We start from the raw sequence: 18,942 nt of genomic DNA, 5'->3' as shown, positions 1-18,942 counted from the left end.
TCTGCTTGCCGCTCCCCCTGCTTGTGTGCTTGTGTGCTCCCTCTCTCTGACAAATAAATAACTAAAATCTAAAACAAAACGAAACCCAACCCAACCCTAACCCCAACCCAAATCCAAACCAAAAACCAAAACCTCGAGGGGCTTGGCCTTCAGAATAATAGTTAGATAGTACAATTATAAAACCATTTATGTGACTGTTTGATGTCTCCATTTCCCAAGATTTAAAATATGAACAATTTTAATACTTCAAGACAGAATGTAAATTCTGTGATTCAGCATTAAAAAACAAGTTTATCTTTAAGTGAAGGTTTCTATAGAAACATGAAGTACATCTCAACATATCAACATGTATCTAAAATTGAGGATCAAGTAGAGTAAGCAGAAGCCGTACTGTACAACATGCCTCTTAATGATTTATCATAATAAGTGACATGCTAGCAAGAGAAGGTGAGCTGACGGGGAACTCTTCTCCAATCCTATTTCTGTCACAGCTGGAGGTGCGTGGTTTCCTTGTTCTTCTGAAGGAATTACTTCTACATGGTGAGCTCCTGCAACAAGAGTTAAATATGAAATGGCTTTGCTTTTTAAGTATTAATAATTCAATCATATGTAAAAGGAACTTAGTAATGCATAGTATAATTAAAGAAGTCAGAGCTTCTAAGAGCTCAAGATCTTCTTGGAGATTTACTCAGATGTTATCATCTTTACATGATGACAGTCCTTAGGAACAAGTGTTTATGTTGACAGGGAAATTCTTCTCAAAGTGAAAATATTTGTATCTGTAAGCTAATTAGTTTTTTAAATTTATGTGATCTAAAACAGCTAGCTGATTTTTTCCAATAAGTTGTATATTTTGATGCAGTGTGTGTTAGGCTTTCTGTCTCTTGTGCCTTCCTTCCTAACCCCCTTCTTCCTTTTTTGTTTCCCCCCCTTCCTTCCTTCCTTTCTCTGTCCTCATTTCTTCCCTCTTTTCACTCCACCGTCACAGGTTGTATAAACATTAACTGAGAAGGGGGTGGTGTTACTTTCCTCCTAGGTTCCTATAGAAAAATAGCTTTAAAGACTTAATTTCTGTTTGGCTTAGGCAAACTTACTAACCTTGAGAAAATCAGGCTTCAATTTTGGGGGGAGGGGAAGCAAGTTTACGGAACACCTATAAACATTTACATGGTATCGCTAAATATTTGCCCTGTGCAAATCAACTAGTGTTCTACTGCTATTACTAAGTACAGTTTAAAACTGTTTCTGTCCATTGGTTACTGAAGATTTCGATGGGATGGGTAGCTAGGGGAAAAATAAGGAGGTGGGAGATAGGTACTTTAAAAAAGGCACAAAAAGGAAAACAAACAAACAAACTATATATATATATATATATATATATATATATATATATATATATATATATTTAGTCCTTTACTTATTAACAAATATTTATTGAATGCCAGGGAGTTCTTCCAGGTGCTGGAAATTCAGCTGCGGTAAAAGAGAAAATGTCCCTGGAGCTTATTTGTTAGTTGAGATCTCCCCAGGTAAAGAATGAAAACAGCCCTCAGAAATTATCTTGAATGTGCTTGCAGAAAGGATATTACCCCATGGGAAATAAAGACTTCCCAATAAAATAATGCAACACTGAAGTTTCATTGTCACCAATGCCTTAGATACCTAATATCAGAAAGGAAAGTGTAATAGAACTGAGGAAGGAAACTGTATCTAGAGATCCATCCTTTAATATAATCTCTCACAGATTATTCAAAGCCACCCCTGTTTTAGTAAGCATGAAGGACCTCTGGCAATGTGAATTATTTAAATATACAAAGGTGTTGATTGTATTCTTGTTTTTCTATCTCTGCAAACAGATGAACATCAAATATCTGATAGAAACAGGTTCATACACATTTTTACTTTAAATAATGCATTAGAGTAGAAAGCACTTATGAAGAAACAGCCAAGGCAAGCTGAGATTTTTATTTCTAAAAGACTGAGGGATAAACATGTCTTCTTAAGAAATAGTATTTGAGGTGCGCCTGGGTGGCTCAGTGGGTTAAAGCCGCTGCCTTCGGCTCAGGTCATGATCCCAGGGTCCTGGGATTGAGCCCCAGGTCGGGCTCTCTGCTCCGCGGGGAGCCTGTTTCCTCCTCTCTCTCTGCCTGCCTCTCTGCTACTTGTGATCTCTCTCTGTCAAATAAATAAAATCTTTAAAAAAAAAAAAAGAAAGAAACGGGATTTGAGCATTGTACCAATAAAAGAATATGGATCAGGAATTATCACAACATTAAAATTCAGATGATAAAGGCAGAATTAACATTAGTTTTGTATTAATATAGTGAGTTTCTATAATAAAATTCTCTAGAATGGCCACATGGCAGATAATTCAATATTTATTTACTGGTGTATTTTATATTTACTTGGGTCATAAATAAATGTCTGAAATTGAGTCGCATGCTCTAAGACTCCATGTACATATAGAATTCATCTTTCTAGGTTATTTACTCATTGCATTTTGTCCAGCTGCCTACTGCCTGCCTGCCATGAACTCCATTTGTGAGAAGATTCCAATCCAATAATACATGAGTAAGTGCGACAAAGTATAAAAACAGTAGAAAGTACTGCAGATGACAGAAGATGGTGGTACACATTGTTAACAGTTTTGGACCATAGTGATCTGACAGGAGAGTACTGGGGAGACCTTTATGGAGTGGAGTCGTGGAAGTTTCCAGACGGGACTGAAGTACAGCATGTGTACGGCACAGTGAGCAACGGCAACAGGAATGGAGCTGGGGAGGTGCATATGGGGCTTGGGGGGTGACTAGTCTCCCCAGTGATAGACCTTTTGTAGGCGGTAGTGAGAGAAAAGTCAGGATGGATTCAGACTTCTCAGGAGGCCCGAATAGCAAGATAAGAAAGGTGAATTTCTTTAAGTGGCAATAAGCAGCTTTGACTATCCCAGAGTATTAGGTCAAAGCAAAAGAATCTGGCAGGGGGGTGTCTGGGTGGCTTTTAGCTAAGCGTCTGTCTTTGGCTCAGGTCATGATCCCAGAGTCCCAGCATTGAGCCCCACATCAGGCTTCCTGCTCCGTGGAGAGTCTGCTTCCCCCCTCCCTCTTCCCTGTGCGCGCACACTCTCTCTCTCTAATAAAATAAATAAAATAAAAATTCTGGCAGGATACTCCATGAGTGATTGGAAATACAAGGTATTTAGGATATACCGTATACACACACAGCTTAAGAAGAATGAATACTGAAAAGCGAGTTTTCTCAACAAACTAAAATGTTACTTGGGCTATGGAGGAGCAAAATTTGGAGGGAAAGTAAAAAGAAGTTCATTGAATTACATTGCGGAAGAGGCTCTGTCTCCATTTTCTTGAGCCAAGTGCCTTTCATGCGGTAACATTCCCTAAACTGGTTTCTGGAATATGCGAGTAGCAGGTACCTGTGACCTACTTCCTTGGAAGAGATCTTCTGGCAGGGAGGGTTCGAAAGAATAAGTAACTATGTGGTGCGTCTGTGAAGATAAGGATCTTAGACAGTTTCCTCCAGTTTCCTGCACTTCAGCTTGGTTTGAAGTAGGAGAATAAAACTCCTATATACCTCAGAGAAGCAGGGAATTAATTGTGGCAAGGAGTTCTGCGTTGCAATAAGAAATGACGTAGTAGCAACTGAAATGCCCGAGGACAAGGTACCATTTGAGGTGAGATGATGATCAAGGACCAGATGGGCATTTCCTACTCTGGACACTTCTGCCGTGCTCATATTTTCTTCGTCTTGCATGCAAATGCAACACATTGTGTGTGTGTGTGTCTCTGTGTGTGTGATGCAAGAGGTCGAGAAGTGTGAGGTGAAATATGTATCTGTTAATATAGACTAAGAATCTCATCAAAGGAGGTATGGCTATACTAGAGGTATGGCTGTACTAGAAAAATAATATCTAGATAAATAATATCTGGATAAAAAAGATAATAGTATCTTTTTCCTATATATCATTTGATTATGAGTTCTGGCCTTGTTTTTTGGTGACTGGTAATAAGTACTCAGTAAGTGAATGAGGACCTATATTTTCTGCCATCCACTTTAGGCGACCATACTTGCTAAAAAATAGTAGAAAGTTATGGGATCCCTGTACTTAGTTGGGTGCATAGGTCTGTTTTATTCTAAGTGGAGGAAACTACCTTATGTCATCCCTAAACTTGCACCTCACTATGCCTAGTCCATTATTTTTTAGTGCACAACATATTTTCCCTTGAAAATCCTGCTGAGTTGAAAACCTATAGTTACTTGGAATTTTTTTCAATGTATAAAAATGAATAGAAATTTCTTTAATATATATAAAATTAACAGATTTTTAGTTAACATTTAATGACTAAGGCAGGCATATTAACCTGTCTCCATAGCCACATATTGAAAATACACAACCTTTCAGGGTATCAAACATTTGAATATATAGTTCAGCCTTACATTTGGAAATATATGATTATTTTAAGCATTCTACAATGTTGACCAGAGATGGGAAAATTGATGTCTTCATTCTTAACAGTCGGTAGTTTTCACAGCAGGATCCCATGCTAATGGAGCCTTGACTTGCACAGTGACGTGGAAACCAATAACTCTGTGCTGAGGCTATAATATATGGGCGATTTATATGTGTAAGTGTGCATTCAAGTGTAGGCATATTTACATAAATATGGAATATTATTTAAGTGTATTTTGGAACGTGTGAAAGCAAATACAGATTTATTTCTATTAGTTTTAACATTATATTTAATTTAAAGATATAACATTTTGATGTTTTTTCTGGTTTTAGAATTAGTATTTATGGCAGGAGAATTGGAAAAGGGGAGAAATATATAAGATACAAATAACCATAATCTCATGATCCAAATGCTTTGTTGTATTTCTTATGGTCTATTTTCAATGCAGAAACATTGATCTGGCCAGAGTTGGATGTAGACAAAACCCTTCAAAATTTCATTTTTCTATTTCGTTTAAGCTCTAGCCCACATAATGCAAGGAATGAGTTTGTCTTCAAAACGAATCGGTCTTTTACTAGTCTCCATTTTCCCTCATGTCTCACTCCAGATTCAGACCTTCTATGCAAGTAAATCTGCCTCAGAAATTATTATACTTCGTAGTGCGGTTTTATATACAGTTACTATATAGACGGTTTTTGTTCTGATAGAGCACTCACCCGTTTTTCTTAAAAATGAATGCAGTGGGCACCCGGGTGGCTGAGTCAGTTAAGTGCCTGCCTTTGGCTCGGGTCGTGATCCCAGTTCAGAGTAGTACCTTCCTGTTCCTCTGTGGGGCTCCCCGCTCAGTGGGGAGTCTGCTGCTCCCTCTCCCTCGGCCCCTACCCCCTGCTTGTGCAGTCTCTCTCTTGCGTGCTATTTTCTCTCACAAATAAATTAAATCTTTAAAAAAATAAAAAAAAAATGAATGCAGCATTACAAAACCTAAATCCCAGAAATAGATCCATAGCGGTGTTTTTCTCTCTCCAGTCTGATGTTTGCTTCTTATAGCACACGTAATATTGGTAAGCTTTTATGATATATAAATATCTAGAGGTTTCCCTGACTTCTGTGTCAAGAAAAGCACCTCACATACAGTGGCACTTACTAAATATGAATTGATTGTGTCACCTTGTTGGGATATAGGTAGAGTGATTGTTGGTGTCTTTTATGGGCCGTGAGTTCATCACCAGTTGATGTACTACAGACTGTGTGATGCAGATCCGCTGAGTATGTAATACTGTTGTAGCTATGGCTATTTTATGAAATTCTTTATGAATTTCCCCCATTTTTATTTATGACTGTGTTCCATGTGGTCTGTTACCCTTTTATTCCTCATCCAAAAATCAGAAAGAGTATTTCTACTGAGATTTGCCATTGGTATGCATAAGCAACTGTGTTGCTTGAAACTATTTCTTTCAGTTAATGCAACATTGAACTGTAGAAGTTGCTAGAGTGAAATAAAATGGCTCTTCTTGAGGCTGACAAAAATACCCCGAGGCACTCTGCTTATTTAAATAGTGTTCTTCAGCAAAGGTTGCTCCATCAACAATTAGTGTCTTCTTCATAACTCCTAAATTATTCATTAATGCAAATCCAAAATCTAATCACTTTATTCTCCAGCAACGTTGAAAGAAGAAAATTAATGGTATTTATTAAAAAAAAGTCCTCTAGTTCTTTTACTCTTAATGTGTTTGAATAATGATAAATATAATTCTGATATGCAAGGTTTCTATTGCAATTTAGTTTTTTGAATAACAAAAGAAAGATGAAGACAAGATTTTCACTGGGTTCTTTTACTTTTCAGAACGTCTTGAACTGACAAACTGCATCTCTTGTACATACGAATTTCTCTTTGCTGGCAGCAAAAATTCTGCTAATAATTTCATATATATTCTACACTTGTACATTGAATAGTTTATGGTGTATGTTTAACCTGCACGTCTTTTCTTTCCCTGCCACAGAGCTTCCTAAACAGAATAAAAATAAGGCTGCAGGTCTCTACTTCTTACTTTAGAAATATGACTACCACCTCGGGGCACTTTCTCCAAGCTTACCTTCTGGCCAGTGCTATACCTTTTGGGTCATTGGTTTCTTTCGGGGAGGAAGAAGAATCAGACACTGATGGTGGTTTTAACTCTATAAAACTCTCTCTGTGTGTGTGTGTGCGTGTGTGTGTGTGTGTGTGTGTGTTTTGAAAGTCTTATAAAAAGTCTGTTTAAAAGCTGATCATGTTCACCTTGGTCTTCTTGGTCTGAAGCTTAAAGGCAGTTATAGAGTATTTCTGTGCTAATTGCATACAGATATTTGGCAGTTTTTATGATTATTCTTTTTTGTCAAGTCTTCTTCCTGCTGTCTTACTGCTTTTATTTTCCTTTAATTATGATTCCAAAATTCATGTGGTTTCATCTTGTCCTATAGCATATTTTCCTATAAGCTATGTTGAAATCTTTTATGGAAGGATGTGGAGTATAAATGAAAACTTATAGGCAGAAATTCATATGTTGCATATCCTGTGACCCTCTGCTGTGCTGGCAGAGTGATAACTATTAGGGCCAGCTTGTAGATTTTTCCATTCAGTAGGAGGAAACGGTGAGTTAAGAGTAAATGAGACAAAACAAATTTCTCTACTTCTCACATACAGAGAGTGTGCATTATGCAGATGTGGGAGAGAAAATTTCAGTTAAAGGTGAAGTAACACAGGTAATGAGTAACAAGAGTACTTCTTGATATCTTGTCATCTGTGTATGGTCAAGGCAAGGAAGTCTTTATACTTTAACCATACAGATTACAAGAAGAGACGATAGTGTGATTGTAACACTTATGTGAATTATTCCTGGTCCTGTGACTCAGGCCTAGGCAGTTTGAGACTCACATTTCAGCTGCCCTGGTGCTTGGCTCAGGAATAGGTACATGACCTATCCAGAACCAATGAGAATCAATTTGTGTAGGAGACCCAGTACTGGCAGAAGCAAGACCCGCCTCTGCACAATTCAGTAAAATGAGTAATAATTTCCTTGTCCAGAGTTTGAGCAGTAAACATTTATTGACTTTCTGTTTAAAAAGAGAAAATGCATCAGATCAGGGTCACTGGGATACTCACGATGACTTAGTAATTCAGTAAAGCATTCTCTACTACCTACTTGATGCAATGTTTGGGGAAAGTAATCAGGGACCTCAGGCATGTCCATGTAAATCATGGATTATATAATCTTTAAAGAGGCAATTTACGCAGTCTACAAGGTAAACAACAGCATGCCCCAGGATTTGTGAATTTTATGACTTGCACAAAAGCCAGGTCCAAATGGTTTACTTTAAAACTTAAATAAAACTTACTCTAATGATTGGTTTAATTTTTTATGTGAAAATACAACTTGGTGGGGAAAGTCAGGTCATATGAAATGACATTGTACTGACATTTTAACAGAAAGAAATCGAGAATCTCCTTTTTAAAAAAAAATTTGGATTTCCATGTTTTTATAAAAGAAGTTAGTCTTTTGAAGTATATACACTCAATTTGAACAGTGTAGATGAATTCTCAGCCTTTTCAGAGAGAGTGGTGAAGTTTTTTGAGATTTGACAAGAAAGGAATTTTTAATAGTGAATTGTAGCTAAAAATAGATTTGTGTTAAAACAATTTTTATTGACCATTTCAGGGTCTAAAAAAATACATTAAGTTCTTAATTGCATATGGCGCTTGTCAGTAAAGGGTTGGAGCGTAATTGTTAGTGAGCTTTCAGAAGTGTTTCTTGGAGATAATGTTTGAATAATCTATTGCCCAAATTTGAATAATTTATGCATGAACCAGTGTAGAGTTATAATTGCAATTATAATGTTCAGTTCAGTAGCAACGAGGCTCATTTGAAGTTGGTGCCGATTGCAGTGTATAGCTTAGGTTCTGCTTTTCATTTCATTTTTAACAAAGGATTCTGAGTAAGGGGGGATGGTTCAGAGCTTGACAAAAGTTCCCAAGTGAAGTTTCAAAGAGTGTCTTTCTAAAGATTTTTATTTCATTTTATGATTTTTTTTTAAACAGTCAAAGTCTAAAATCCAATCTTGCTTGCTTCTGTGCCATAGAGATAAAGCAAGGGACTGAAGTGCCCCTGGTCGGACAGAAAGGACTTTTTTACTTTTATTCTGAAGGAGCAGCTGCTCTCATCAATAATTTCCCGAAGCGATCGTCCTGGAGTGTAAACAATATTTTATACGGATGACAGTGGAACAGAATATGGTATTGCTGAAATTTGTGCGCTTCACTGTGGAGAATGGATTAACCCTGTGTAACACAGCATCAAATACATTCTATTTTCTGAATTTAATGAAAGGGTTAAGAGTTTTTACATGATGGAAGTTTGACTCCAAAAGAAACAATGTAGTAGTTTTACTTTCACAAATATGAAAAAATTTCGTGGCTCAATGGGTTAAGCCGCTGCCTTCGGCTCAGGTCATGATCTCAGGGTCCTGGGATCGCGTCCCATATCGGGCTCTCTGCTCGGCAGGGAGCCTGCTTCCTCCTGTCTCTCTCTCTGCCTGCCTCTCTGCCTACTTGTGATCTCTCTCTGTCAAATTAAAAAAAAAAAATTTAGGAAAAAATTTCATTTCACAGCATTTTCTAAGCAATTAATACTACTAATCTTAGTATTTTGTCAGCCAATTCAAATTAATTTTGTAATGTGATGTTAAGTTTTTGCTTTCTTAGAAAATTTGAAAAACACTACTGAAGGGTGGGCCATTTTAGAGGGTGAATTTTCTTTACTTAAACATTTGTCAATCGGTTATGAATTACTTTTATTTCTTCTGAACTCAATGAAAACATTTATTTAAAAAGACTTTGACTAGTTTGATCAAAATTAAAAGCTTTAGCTATCTTTGGAGACCAAGCATGTCCACAAAAATCATTTGTTGCTAGAAACTTTGAGATTTATTTTTATTCTTATAGTCTAGTATTTATAGGTTTCTTCCTCCAAATTTTGTCTACTTTGTCTGAATATAAGATATTTCTTAATTTTACCACTCACATCACAGACACTCTCAAATGGGTACAGATACTTTCAACTGAGAAATAGAAAATCAGTCGCAAAGGCTGGATTGTGTAATTCTTGTGTCTCATTTATTATAATCTACATTGAGTTGTAGATGAACAGACTTAACCATTGGAAAAGGGAACTTGAACTCATTCAGTTCTGTCACCTGCTTCTAAGTGGGGCAAAACAATATAGACATATTGTAGACATGATTCAGTAAAAAATCTTAAAATCAGATAAAATTATACAGCCTTTTAAAATAACTTTTTTTCTCGGGACGCCTGGGTGGCTCAGTTGGTTGGATGACTGCCTTCGGCTCAGGTCATGATCCCGGAGTCCTGGGATCGAGTCCCACATCGGGCTCCCAGCTGCATGGGGAGTCTGCTTCTCCCTCTGACCTTCTCCTCTCTCATGCTCTCTCTCACTGTCTCTCTCAAATAAATAAATAAAATCTTTAAAAAAATAAAATAAAATAACTTTTTTTCTCTTTTCATAAACTGTGTACTCAGGAATATAATTTACTTCTGCTATCATGTAGATCAATTCTCATTTGCTACTTTCTAATTTCTAAATTTATTTTTGAGAGCTTCAAAAGAGTATTAAAGATGAGCTACTTAAATATGAAGCCCCCTATTAAGATTATTGAGAAATTTAAAAAAAATCAAAAGTATAACTGAAGATCTTTTTTTTCTGTATTTTGTTGAGTTAAAATAAATTTTTATTTTTAGACATCTTCCAAAGAAGGTGAATATTGTGTTTTTACTTATTTTGACTTTTCTTTTCAAATAAGAATGAAAAAAGAGACAAGATTTAGTTATCACAATTATACCTTATTAAGTTTCAGAACTAATGTGTAGTTTGAAGTATAGATAATGATTACATTTATATGAAAATATGCACTGAAAAATTCAAATTCAGTTGATAAAATTTATTTTTAAATTTGTTTAAAATGATCAGCAGAGATGAATCTCTTTGACCATCATAATTTATAACTGACTAATTACAAGTGGCACAAGGTAGGTTTTATAAAGAAATAATTTTGATGAAACAACATAATGTAATCAACATTACAAGATGACATGCTTTACCTATTTAAGAGAAACTTGGTTTTCACATTTAATAGAGGGGTAGTGGAGAGGAAGGAGCATGAACCTTGAATGAAGTTGGACTATTCTGTCACTAGTACGTCTTGTGGACTTGGGCAGGTCACTTGGGAACGTTCATTTCCTCTTCAGGAACAAGTAGATACTTTAAAAGATGACAGTTTTTTTGTTTGTTTGTTTGTTTGTTTGTTTTTAACATGTAAAGAATGTAGAATAGGACCTGGCACATGGTTAACGCTCTGTAGTAGTTGATATTATTTACGGTTTATGTGTAAGTAGATACCATTTATTTTAGGCGAATTTATTTTTTAAGTAGTGCTCTCTACTTGGTAACATTTTCAGAAATACCAATTTTGATAAAATTTTATAAAAATTTGTAGTCTTTAGATCTTTCATGACTTTGGATGGTTCTTTTTTTCCCCCAATGACTTTGAATCAGTCAGGTATTCCTTTGTAAAATACCATTTCATGATTGGGAGTACAAAAGGGAAGAAAGCACTTCTATCAAGAGCTTTATATATACATACATTCATTTATTTTCATTTATTAATTATTATAGAGTATCCACAATGAAACAGTTATATTCAGGGTAAATACATGTACATATATTCTAAATATATTGTATTATATATAATTAAACATATCTAATATATCTCTAGTATATGATTAGGACTCTCTCTATGTCTATACATAGTTTGAACTATAGCTATCTATCTATTTATTTATAATTTAAATCCTCTGAAAAGGTTTGTGTGGTTTTCATATGATTTTATTATAATAGAGGAAGTAGGAGCATGAACTGGATAAGGTTAACTAATATATGATAACACAGGTTTCTCTACACTGAAACACCTGCTTTTCCCCCAAAATACCGTATTGTCAATAGATGGTGAATTTAGGCCAGTGATGTGTGCTATAACTAAGGATGACTTAGTGTGGTAAAACCAAAATGTCAAGAATGTTAGAGTTTGCATTTATGTTAAATGACTCAAATATCAACCTAAAATAAATAGCAAATGACCTCAATAAATAACAGCTGACAGTGTTTTATTGTTTACTAATAATCTTGAGGTTATCAGGTTTCTGAGTCACTCTTTGATACCTATTTTATATTTTAAATCTATATTACAATGATCAAATGCATTAGATCATTTAGGAATGCTTGAAGAGTGCTTTAACAACATCTGGTGAAGAGGAAGTAGGCCATTCTATATGAATTACTGGTTACTAAGGGACAGTTTATTAATGTGTTTGCAATTCTATGGGTTAAGCAAATAAAAAATGTCATCTAAATTATTTGTAAAATAGTATATCATTCCTTAAAGGGTCTTCCCTTCTTAATTCAAGGATTTTTCAGGAGATCTACCTGGTGAATTTATAGGCTTATGTCTGTAACAGATCATTCATAGAATGATATTCTAAGGATATTTTAAGTATTTCTCTTATGCAGTGATTTTTTTTTTCCTCGAAGATGTTCTAATTGACATTTCTGTCAGGACTCAAAAAAAGACTAGAAAACACAACTTCCTGAAGTACTGTCTTTTTTCATTTAGTTCCAGGTAGAATTTAGTACCATTAAGCTTTTTTGTTGTATGCCTTTAAAAATTTTCTTTGAAGATGATAAATATATTAGCCGAGGAATTACTTGATTGAAAAATGCTAGGCAATACATAGATGTAATCCTAAAGCATATTTATATTAATACATGTTGTTTTCCTAAAATAGGACATTGTCCATTGTGATTTTAAAATGGGTTTTTCTGAATTGTATCTGCTTCTGAGATATGTAATTTTTTTGCATTAATTTATGTCTTACATTTTAGCGGAACATTCACACATGTGCCTCTTGTATAAAATAGGTTAATGGTAATCAACTGCTATTATCCCCAAATGAGGAAATTTGTGTAATGATTAAAAACATGAGATTTAGGGTCAGCCACTTTCTAGATCCATGACCTTCACCAAGGGACTGACTTGCCTTTTCGAAAGACTCAGTTTATCTTCTGTGAAATGAGATTCCTGATAACTATGTGCTCAATTATTCAGTAAATGTTAGTGATTTTTATGAAAAATCAAATGTAACATTTCCTTAAACATCATTGCAGGAGATATAAACAGCTGATTTTCTAACTCTCAATTCCTAATGTCACTGTTACCGACCAAGTAAACCACTATAGTATAGTATTAATCTTAATACAAGAACTTTGGTGTAAACTTTTATAAAAAACCTCATAAAGTAGTTTCTTTACAACTGTGCATAATATTTACATAGTTCTATTCACACAGGGATCCAGAACTGCATATCTACAGAACTATTAGGGTCTCAATTGAGAATGTCTAAAAAGATTTTAGCAACAGGTGCAAAACAGCTGCAGTTCTATTTCAATAATGAAAGTGGATGGATTTATTCACTGTGGGCTTTCTTTTATGCATTCTGAACTGACACTAACATTTAGGACACAAAGGAAATTAAATAATCAAAAATCACATTTTCTTGGGTGAGGAAAATTTGAGCATTGAGAATTATTTGGCATATGCAATAATAATTAAATGTCAAAGCCCAGTTTATTCTTTAAGATCACTCTGGATTGCAATATCAGCATTAGCAATGAGCAGTAGGATGAATATGTGCCAAAATGTACGAATTAGCTTCTTTAATAACAAACACTGCTTTGTGTAAAACCTGATTTATATACTACTTAAAATTTTTTTATTCCAAACAAGTTGGAGAGGTTGACTGGTTTTCATATTGATACTATTGATGTTTTTGTCATTTTTGATTTTTTTTAAACTGTTTCTTCGTTTTAAAAGATGCTCCAGACGTGAGGTTTTGTTTAATTTGCCTCCATATGAGGTATAATTACAGTGAATTGCAGAAGTATGGGCAGAGAGTATGTGTTATAAGCTTCTGGAAAGTAGAGAAGCTATAAGAAGTAAAAGGAAAGAGTTGCCTACAGAGTGTTCAGTATAATGCAGGCCACGGAATGGCTTAGATAACTTCTAGGTGGCAAATTTTGTGGGCTTAAGATGGATACTGGACTCAATCATAACATAGGAACTGGAAAGACCTTCCTTTCTGGGAGATGAAAGATAATAAAATAATCAGTTTTAGACAAAGTGCACTTCAGTTGCTGCTGGGGTACCCAAGAGGGATTTCAGTGTGGTGTGGCTCTTCTGTCTGTTTTCCTTCTGCTGGTCCATGCAGCCATTGAGTCTGTATTTCGTCTCATGCATCATTCATGTCTAATATCCTCAAGTCATTTCTCATTAAAAGCCCATGCCCTTGCTTCACATTTGTAAGATTCTCTATTTTCTCTCCTAGGATAGTAATTGTGCTTTCAATTCTGGATCTTGCTGCATCATTAGCCCTGCTTCCTTTGGTATAGTTCTGCTTATTGCTCGTATTTCATAAGGCTAAATACCAGGGATGTCTCCGTTTTTGTGGATGTAAGTGTCGTTTCACTCCTCCTGAGAATGGGCTTGCCATGTGCATTTGGGAGAGGAAATAGTTCTGTAGCGTGGGCCTGGACTCTTCGCTCTGGATTGGGAGAATGAGTGTGACATGTATACAGGTGTAACGGTTCTTCTTTTCCTTAGTTTGACATCATATGTTTGCCCGTTTGTTGTTTTCTAGGGTTTATTCAGTTGATCTGATTGGCTGAGCAGATGTTACCTTTCTTGTTCAAAACCGGCTATAAAAATTTTCTAAAATTTTGAGCTTGGTTCAGTTGGAAGGTTTACTCAAGATACAGGAAAGCTGTTATTTCTTTTTTAAAGTATGATGTGTATCTTTCAAAGGATTTCCAGTCGAGATGTATCCTTTGAGAAACAGGGTCTAATGAAGCTAGGTAGATGCTGTAGGTTCAGATTTTGTGTTCTTGCTAGGCCTGGTTTCAGAACTATAAAGCGACGTCCTCATTTTGGGTCCCTACTTCGTTCAGTGTCATTTTCCTCTCTCTGACACTTCATCCGATCCTAACCAGAGAAGTAGCCACTGGCTATGCAGTTCTTCATTAAGGACTTAGCCAAGCCAGAATCCTTGGAGAGCCCACTGCAGAGGTAGTGTTTTAATCCACAGGAGCCACCAGTGGCAGCGCCGTGCAGGGAACCTTCTTCTCCCTGTGTCAATTGTTTATTAGAAACTACATTTCCTTAATAAGAAATAGAAAAAGTAAGATTTAAAAGGTATGTTTGGCAGATCTGGACTAAAAATAGTGAAGTAATGCTTCACATTTTCTTGGATTTGATGAGGTCACCATTGAAAAACATCTTGCATATTAGTGTGTGTGTGTGTGTGTGTGTGTGTGTATGTGTGTGTGTGTGTGTAGTTTTTCAAAAATAAATGATATGGCCAAATTTTTTCAACAAGTAAGATGAAATTATCAAAATTATCTATATTTTTCCACACTTGATGTAATTCACTTGTTACCATGTCTTTGTTGCTACTACGTATTTGTCTTAGTTACCATTAATGAATCATTTATGTCTGCCCATGTGTATCTATCTTGTATTTATCTTGACATCTGTGACTGATACCAGTAACAAAATAAAAATAAAATCAGTCTGTTATATCATGGAATATTAATTTACTGATATAATATTGAACTTTGATCACAATGAAAAAATAGAGAAATATTTTCAAGGACAAATCAAACCATAAATGACAAGAACATTTGTCAGTGTCGTAAAGTCCATCGTACTTTCATTTCATTTCTGAGAAATTGCTTCATGCTGAGTTGTGTGATCCTAGGACGTGTTCTTTTATCTGTAAGTCCAAACGATTTTTGACAAATATAAATTTAGCTCTCTAGTTCTAATCTGTGTTGATGGAACACAAAATGTTGTCTTTGAATTTAGTGATATATTTTGTAAATAACTCTCCCAAACTGAAATGTTTTTCAATTTTGGGTAATTTGCTTTTTGTTTAAGTTATAGGAGATCCGCTTACTGAAGTGTTAGGAAAAAGTGGCAACATGAGACTGTGGCACACTGATTGGATTCCCAACTTGTAATCGACTCCATTTCATAGATATCAATAATCCTGTCTATGTGATAGACATTTATTGATAACACTGTCAGGGTCCCCGAGGGAAGCAAAGATTTGTTAAAGCACTGTCTTCCTAGCTTTATGTCGTGAAAACACGCATATGATAAACTGATAGACTTGTTATCTATGATCTGGGGTATTGTTTAACTATGATCTAGATCTCCTATATTTAACTGTCCAGTTACAAATGATGATGGTCTTCTGTAATCTTAAGATGCTTTCTACTTTTCATTGTAATATCTTCTTTTAAAAGTTACTGGAAATATCACAATTTAATTTATTTAGTATTAAGCCCTTTTTAAGACTTGAGAAAAATGATACTTTTAAAATTATACATGTATGCCTGGGGCTTCAGGTTCTGAAATCTAATAAAATATGTTTAACACTAAATAATTTAAAAACAAAAATCATTCACAGATTAATTAGAGGCTCAAGCTAATTATTCTGTACATTTTATTACTCCTGGCAGACAAATTGCTACCGAGTCAGCCTGTTCTAGCTGAATAGCTATTGTAAACCCTCACAGTCTGGCTTTATATAATGGAGACTGTCACGTTCACTGGTAGTTGTATTTCTGCTTTGTTGGTTAGGGAAGCTGTGACACTTCAAAGCCAGCAACTCGTTTTTGGTCACAAATATAACTTTGACTTCCCTGTATAGGGAAACAACAAAGATCTTGAAAGAATAAGAAGATGGTTTAGATACCTAAGACATTTGATTTGGTACGTCCCTGTGTTTGATGTGTTTGAGTTTGAGAAAAAAGGAATATGTTAACATAATTTTTAAAAAAGAAAAGTTTATTTGGGGCGGGGGAAGCTACTAGGGCGATAAGTACGGCAGGCAGCATTTAATCAAGGTGACCTTGAGATCAGTTGAATCTGATGCACTGGTTGAGAAGTCAGTTGTATTAATAGTTCGACTTTCATTCCAGGTGATGGCAAACATGAGCGTTAGTTGAGATAAAGAGGCTAAATCTGCAAGGCAGAGATGGAACTATGGGGAAGCCCAAAGAGAGCTCAGGCAGGGGAAATCCAACAGAAATGGAAGGGAAAAGAAGGTTAGGGAGGGCAGGGCTCTTTTTATTTTGTCTGAAATGCTCTTGTCTCCTTGTCTCCGTGGCAAACTCTTGTTTATCCATCCAGACTCAGCTGAAATTACAAACTCTCATTTTCTGCCTTGACTCGCATTTCCCTTCTGTATTCCCACTGCACTTGGCACAAACCACTATTTCTAACCTTACTAGAATGTTTTAGAGTTATTAATTTATTTAGCCATCTCTGTCTTGAGATCACGGGAAATGTGTCTTTTTAAAAAAATATTATATTTATTTGTTTGACAGACAGAGATCACAAGTAGGCAGGGGGGCAGGCAGAGAGAGAGAGAGGGGGAAGCAGGCTCCCCGCCAAGCAGAGAGCCCGATCCGGGGCTCGATCCCAGGACCCCGGGATCATGACCTGAGCCCAAAGCAGAGGCTTTAACCCACCGAGCCACCCAGGTGCCCCGAATGTGTCTTTTTAAATGCATTTTCAGCACTTAGAAAAATGCCCAATATGATACACAATAGTGGTCAGATAACTTGTTTGTATTTCTCTAGGAAAGATGGTGGTTGGACTTTGAAAAATCCCAAGAGGTCCTCTGGATGTTTTCAATTCTTGCATAGCAGTTAACTGGCATTAGAGTTATTAGACAAGTTATAGTGCTTTTTGCTCATGAAAGGATAAAATAGGGAGAGACCTGGCGCCTTTGAAAGAGTGTGGGATTAGAACTGCTTATAAGTGTGGTGCTTATGGCCGGCAGTAAGGCACAGTTAATAGACACACTTGTGTTCCTGCAGGTGTTTGCAGAAAGGACTAATCAAGGGACGTTGTACAGCAAAGGCAAAAGACCTTACTCTTAAACCTTAATCCTAAATCTCATATAGAAGGAAGAATGAAACTTGTGGAAACTGTTCCAGGAATTTGTAGAGACTACGGGCTCATTGTGCAAATGTAAGCTTGTTTGGACGCTCTAGCCAGGGGGTGCAGCTGCTCATAAAACTTTGACTGGAGGATGTTCCCCCTCTTTCAGGAAAGGGCATGCCCATCGACCCAGTTTGCAGCTTGTGCATGTGAAGTTCAAGGTATCGCAGGGTCTGGTGGAGGAAGAAGAAAACGGAAAGTAAAGTACCGTGTCAGAGAGCAAAAAGAGGAGGGGGAAAGACAGGAGGCCTAAGAGTCTGCATGACCAGCTTGTGTCTCTCCCCGCAGAATTCGGAGCTGGGCTTTGTGGAGGAGAGCATTAGAGCGTGTCTGCAGATGAAAAGGAGGGAGTCAGAAGTCTGCAAGGAGTGAGGAAACATTCTTTCTGTCGCAAAACAGGGCACCTGGGGCTTAGCAGCTCCTCCGAAGTAGCTGAAGCATGTCTGATCGGCCGATTAGTAACTGCTGTGGGTATTGTCATGTCCATTTTGCCGATGAGGAAATGGAGGCAGAGAAATGTAAAGTGAACTTTTTCTATGTGTAAGTTTGTCCTTAGGCAGAATGGCTTCAGAGCTGGTATTGTTAATCACTGTGCGGCATCAGAAATCAAGGTAGTTTTGATAATAAAGAAGCAGAGTTAGAAAACCCAGCTAGATCGCTCCTGAAAATTAGCTTCCTAGTACATACTTCGTAAATTGAACTTACCCATCCTGATACTGCCCAAGTAACAGACACAGCCTTGTCCCCAGAAGCTTGACTTGTCCGTCAGATTGTCCCACACGGGTATGAAGAGACAAGACAACCAGGGGAGGGCAGGGTGGTCCAAATGAGAGACCGAGGCTGACCAGGGCTGTTCAGCTTTTACTCACAAGCTTGCCAGTTAGGGGAGTAATTCTTTCCATGGAGAAGTCTAATGGGATGGAGGCTCTACTTCCAGAAGGAGTGGGGATTCCCACTGCTTCGTGGACATACTCCTAGGAAGAACTTAGATATGGTGGATTGGAACATGCAATCAAAATATGGAAATGCAACAATGTATTTTACTGAATTCCTGAACAGGCGGCTGAATAATGTGAGGTTAGGTGCATTGGATTTTAGAGGCAGCAGACCTGTTTTGAATTCCAGATCTACCACTTAATAGCAGTGTAGTCCTAGGGAATTTATTCTCTTTCTCCCTGAGCCTCAGTTTCTTTATCCCCCAGATGGAGATTAAAAATATCAAATTTATTATGTAAAAAATGATACTATATATAAAAGAACTCATCTTATGAAACGACATAGTCCATACCTAAAGCTTTCAGATGAAGAA

At 36.5% G+C, this 18,942-nt stretch overlaps 1 long non-coding RNA gene across 1 annotated transcript in view; it reads left to right on the top strand.

Moving 5' to 3' along the window:
• Positions 1-15,609, top strand: part of LOC116597332 — a 46,836-nt gene extending 31,227 nt beyond the window's left edge. Inside the window, exon 4 of the long non-coding RNA XR_004288562.1 lies at positions 15,564-15,609. This is a non-coding gene — a long non-coding RNA (uncharacterized LOC116597332). The remainder of the gene's footprint in view (positions 1-15,563) is intronic.
• The last annotated feature ends 3,333 nt before the right edge of the window (positions 15,610-18,942 follow it).

This window comes from Mustela erminea, chromosome 8, assembly GCF_009829155.1.
Source record: "Mustela erminea isolate mMusErm1 chromosome 8, mMusErm1.Pri, whole genome shotgun sequence".
NCBI classification, from domain to species: domain Eukaryota; kingdom Metazoa; phylum Chordata; class Mammalia; order Carnivora; family Mustelidae; genus Mustela; species Mustela erminea.
This window is presented reverse-complemented; position numbering and strand designations above follow the sequence as displayed.